This window comes from Phoenix dactylifera, chromosome 5, assembly GCF_051530095.1.
Source record: "Phoenix dactylifera cultivar Ajwa chromosome 5, Ajwa_hap1_PhDact_Kaust_v1.1, whole genome shotgun sequence".
Taxonomy (NCBI): Eukaryota; Viridiplantae; Streptophyta; class Magnoliopsida; order Arecales; family Arecaceae; genus Phoenix; species Phoenix dactylifera.
In genome coordinates this window covers 6084451-6090184 of record NC_143194.1, presented here as the reverse complement: position 1 = coordinate 6090184, position 5734 = coordinate 6084451, and the positions used below count along the sequence as shown (strand labels likewise).

Here is a 5734-nt window from a genome sequence, read left to right as displayed (position 1 = left end):
TCCCCACAACATCACCCTCCGATCCTCATCAGACGGACAACATTGCTCCATCGATTAACCTAAATTTCCGTATCAGGAACGACGATCTTTACCCACTGCCCGCCAAACCGGACGCCACGAGCTCCGACGGCTGTCAACGCGCTTCCCTCGCCGTGTCCCCGTCCAGGACGCTGCCGTTAACTGAACGTCTCCCGCCGTTACGCCGGCAAACGTGCGGCCCTACATCCGCTTGCCACGTCACGAGGAGACAAAGAAGTAAATCTTTGTTCCTCGACATGGATTAAGAGCGGAACATTCAAGAATCGGTATTCCGCGGATAATCTGTAAATCTTAAAAAACGATTTATTTAAAATAATAATAATTTTTTTTAATACACTGGGAATTTGGCCATTAGCGCCGTTTGTAATATTCAACACGATCCTATTTTTAAATTATAAATAAAAGGGAGCTGGCGTTAGGGGTTTAAGACTCCGAAGGTGGTATCCGGTCACCTCCCAATGGATTCACCGGGCTTTCTTCTCGTCTTCTTTCTCCTCCCGATGTTCTTGTGCTTTCATGGCGGAGCACCGGATCTGGAGGCCGACAGAGCTGCGCTCCTGGCCTTCCAAGCTGCCGTGGGGCGGGGGGCGCTGCCGTGGAACGGGTCGGCGACGCCGTGCTCGTGGGTGGGCGTGATTTGCCACGGCGGCCGCGTCACCGGGATCCGGCTCCCGGCTACCGGTCTCGTGGGCGAGATCCCTGCCGGAACTGTCGGCAACCTCACCGCCCTCCAGTTGGTCAGCCTCCGCCTCAACGCCCTCTCCGGGCCCCTCCCGCCGGACCTCGCTGACTGCAAGGAGCTCCGGATGGTCTACCTCCAGGGGAACCGCTTCTCCGGCGCGATCCCCGCCGGCCTGTTCTCTCTCGACAAGCTGGTTCGAGTCAATCTCGCCACCAACAACTTCACCGGCGGGATCTCTTCAGGTTTCAACAACCTCACCCGCCTCGAGATGCTCTACCTGGAGCGCAACCGGCTCTCCGGCGAGATCCCCGACCTCGACCTCCCGATGCTCGTCCAGTTCAACGTCTCCTTCAACCCGCTCAACGGATCCATCCCTGTGGGGCTCCGCCGGATATCGTCGGACGCGTTCCTGGGCACTGGCCTCTGCGGGGGCCCGCTGGGCACGTGCCCAGGGGAGAACTCATCAACGTCGCCGGCGCCGGTGCTCAATGCCAGCGGCGGGAGCGAGAAGAACAAGCTCTCCGGTGGTGCGATCGCCGGGATCGTGATCGGCGCCGTCGTCGGGTTGATGATCGTCGCCGCTCTCTTCATCATCCTCTGCCGGAGGGGCGGAGGGAGCAGGATGGCGGCGGCGGGGAGGAAGTCGCCGGAGTCTGTGATGGCGTTGAGGGGCAACGGGGCAGTCGAGAACGGGAATGCGGCGCCTGCGGCGGCGGCGGCGGCGGCGCGCGGGAGTGGGTATGGGAAGAGCCTGGTGTTCTTGAGGCCAGGGACGGATGTGTACGATCTGGAGGATTTGCTGAGGGCGTCGGCGGAGGTGTTGGGGAAGGGAACGACGGGGACGACGTACAAGGCAATGCTAGAGATGGGGATGGCGGTGGCTGTGAAGAGGCTCAAGGACGTCAACCTCCCGGAGGGGGAGTTCTGGGAGAAGGTCGAAGCCATCGTCGCGATGGACCACCGGAACTTGGTGCCACTGCAGGCATTTTACTGCAGCAAGGATGAGAGGCTTCTTGTCTATGATTACATTCCAATGGGAAGCCTCTCCTCTATTCTCCATGGTGAGCTCATGCCCCTCTTACTCCTTGTCTTCTGTAGTTATGGCTAATTCACTCTGTAAATGTTCACGTTTTAATAACTATTTCCTCTTATCCTGGGTTTGGAGTCTAAATTTTGGCATATTTTGTGTTAATTTTGAATGAAATTACGTTTATGAAGTTATTATGGATGAGAAGTTGAGGGCATGAGAATTGGATTTCTGCTGCATTGTGTGTGGGGGGGTGGGTGTGTGTTATCTTTTTTTTCATTTGGATGGTAAGCTGCAGCAATATTATAAGGTTGAAGGATTTGGTTTTGTATGAATGAATGGGAATTGGAGGACTTGGGTTGTCACTGTTTTTTCTTTGCTGATTTGATTTAATAAATTGGGTAGCTGGACCTCCTTTCCTCAGAAAAAAAAGAAATAAAAAATGAATTTGCTTTATTATGATGTGTTTCCTGTTAGAAAGTTTAAATATTTTTATTACATAAGTTGGGTCAATCTTTTCTTAGTTGGTGCACAACATATGGAATTGTATTGGTAGATATTATCTTTGAAATGCTTTAGTTTTCTTCAATATGATATGCTTTTTCCTAGCTTAAAATTATCTTACAGTAAAAGAAATGCAAGTGGGTTGGTCTTTTGCATGGTGGGTCAGGGCCAGTTTTTTCTGCAGTCTCTTTGACACCAACCTTGTCTTTTAATCTATAGTTCTGGTATTAACTGTCTGCCTCTATAGAACTTCAAGTGGGTGTTTGTTATTTTATTTCCTTTTCTCCCTTCTTGATTGCAAGCTTTTTCTTTGGCTTAAAACTGAAAATTTTTGTTGGTATTTTATATCTTTTCTAGGCAATAGCTTCTGTCTTAATTGGATTTGTTAAAAAAGAAATGAGAAACATCCTTCTTTTGTTTGTGTTATGTGAACAGCAGTACTCTTAATCACCCCTTATGTTGCTCCTGATGGCAGCATTCATATACTCCAAATTGCTTGTATTCTTGGAGAATATGAAAAGCAGTGCTCTAACCATAGATGCTCCTCTCTTCACCAAACCATACAGGGAACAGAGGAGCTCTTCAGACCCCTCTTGACTGGGAGACAAGATCTGGCATTGCCCTTGATGCAGCCCGAGGCATCGAATACATCCACTCCATGGGCCCTGGAGTATCACATGGCAACATCAAGTCCTCCAACATCCTCTTGGACAAATCATTCGAGGCCCATGTCTCCGACCATGGCCTTGCTAATCTCGTGAGCCCCTCCACCACGCCCTGTCATGCTGCCGGCTACTGTGCACCAGAGGTCACCGATGCCCGAAGGGTCTCGCAGAAAGCTGAAGTGTACAGTTTCGGTGTGCTCCTACTGGAACTGCTTACAGGCAGGTCCCCAACGCAGGCTTTCCATGATGAGGAGGGCACCAATCTGCCAAAGTGGGTTCGATCAGTTGTCCGAGAGGACTGGGTTTCAGAGGTGTTTGATCTTGAGCTTCTAAGGTACCAGAATCTGAAGGAGGAGATGGTACAGCTGTTGCAGCTGGCCATAGATTGTGCTGCGCGGTACCCGGACAAGCGACCATCGATGTCAGAGGTGGTGATCCGGATTGAGGAGATCCGCAGATCGAGCTTAGCATCTACGAAGAGAAGCCATCATCAGGATCACCATGCAATTGATGATATGCTGATGACCAATCATCTAAACCCACTGATTCCATTGAGGAGTTCAGACTTCACAGCATTGATTCTTGACTGAAACAATGCGCAAGCAATTTTTGCTATCGTTGCCAAAATTTATTCATGGATGGATGAACCAGATATCGGTTGTTTACCTGTTTATGTGGTTATGTTCTTTCATACCTTTTGTTTTTAAGATGGTTTATGTGGATTTTTTGGATGTTCCTTAATTTGTTAATTTTTTCCAAACAATTTGAGTTTTAGATAATTATTGGACGAGTAACTTGGCTCGAACCTCTTGATGTTTCCTTCTTGCCTTCTATTTTGACTTATTCTTCTTTTTTTTCCTTGATGGATGAGAAAAGAAATGGTTGTACATTTGATGCAATTACATTTTACAATTGTGGATATTTGGGATGTTGTTCATATGAGATGATGCTTCAGTTCGTTATTGGGGAACCATGAGCCATTGACCTTTGGAAGAGCTATTCTGTTTGGTGAACCAACATGCTGTTTTGATGCCCGGTGTTCGCAATATTTTTTCTTTGGACTGTGGATGGTTACTTGTAATGGCAATACATATTTAATCAGGCATAGCTAATTAATAAAACCAACCTATATACACAGTTTGGGGTGGTAATCTGCTTTCTCTAATGTCCACACAAATTGTAAAGGATTAATTATAAAGTTATATAGCAAAATTGATGTAATGCGATGTACATAAGCAGTTGTTCGATCTTCGTGGAATTCTTTGATTGGTACATCTTGATGGATATCGAGCTATCGAAATGAATCTTAAGGCAGTCATATTTCATGTATTAAACTCTGGTAAAGAAATTCATGACATACGGCTGCACGCCTTTTGTTATCAAATTAGAGCCTACATCCTCATTTTGTTCATTAGGTATTTTTTGCTAGCATATAAAATGTTTTAAATGGTTAAATCTTAGTGAAATGAATACAAGAAGATGAAAACTATGGGACTTGTCTGTGAATAACTAATGATTATACTAGAAATTGATGTTGGTCCAACCTTGTCAAAGTGTGTATTGGGTTAACAAAAAAATGCTCTACCAACAAAATATAAGAAATATCGCAATGGGTAATATATATTTGTCTTCAATTTTCATAACGATCTGCAAACTAGGCTATATAGTCCAGTTTTTGCACCCTTCTTATATTGGGAATAGGTTTCTATTCGAGTCTTGGAATGTTTCCCTAGCATTTGACGTGGTAGTTCTTCCATCATATTATTTTAAAACAAATTGATGGTGCTAAGAACAACTTTTACGGCCATCTTACCCATAGACAATTTATTTTACTTTTTTATGAGAAACGTTTATTTTACTTTTTGTTCTAGCTTTCTTTATTACTTACATATAGCCAATAACATTACATTCACTGTTCTTGTTTCAATTTATCCATTGGAAACCTCCATTTGACTACCTGCTAATTTACCCAAGAATTAAACATGTTTGCCCTGAGACATCCTCACCTAAGGAAGACAAACAATGAAATATCTCAGCTCATGCTGAAAGAAACTGCCTCGAAGAGTAGCACTATATCAGTTTGCATAGGAAGTATTCATTGTAAATCACAAGGGAAGCTTCCCTAAAAAATAAACAAATAAGGTGAGTACATTAAGTAAGCAATATATGGTAATATCCATTTAGTTTGATAGATAAGCATGATGGAATAGACAACATAGAATGGCACATTATTTTTGTATTGGTAGGAAAAGTATCCAGTATTTCCTCCAGCTCCATCTCATATTTATAGAAGGGAGGGAGAAACTTACAAGAAATACTAATAAAAACATGGATGACAAGTGAGGAGAACAAGAGAGAGTATTATTGTTGATCTCTATTACCACATCAACAACAAGAAGGTAAAGCTTCCATTAGTTAATACTCCAACCTATAACAACCTTATTAATGAATCTAAACATGAAAACATGGTGAGTTACATGATGATTAGAGACTTAAAGTCAAGGATTTTTGGGTTCAGACTTCAAGCTGAGCTGAGTTGGGTCAGGTGATCTAATCTTTGAACACGTTTAAGATCTACTAAGTCAATTACATTCTTCCTTGTCCCTTATCTAAAGCACGCTGCACTTCCTCTCCTCGATGGTTGAGATTGCCATTGGAAGCCAGAGAAGATAAAGAAGCGATCATCACATCAATAATATCACCTTTGAAGTTTGAAACACTAATCTAAGAGGCCACCCCGGCACATCATTCCTATCACCATTAATGATCCCCCCAAAGGGCTTCATCTCCATTTTTTGCACCAGCTTACCAATGCAG

At 44.6% G+C, this 5734-nt stretch overlaps 1 pseudogene across 1 annotated transcript; it reads left to right on the top strand.

Moving 5' to 3' along the window:
* The first annotated feature begins 409 nt into the window (after window positions 1–409).
* On the top strand, window positions 410–3719 carry LOC103723357 (putative inactive receptor kinase At1g48480; annotated as a pseudogene). Its single transcript, XR_015986935.2, has 2 exons — window positions 410–1782; window positions 2819–3719. The product of XR_015986935.2 is annotated as a putative inactive receptor kinase At1g48480 (transcript).
* Window positions 3720–5734: the final 2015 nt, after the last annotated feature.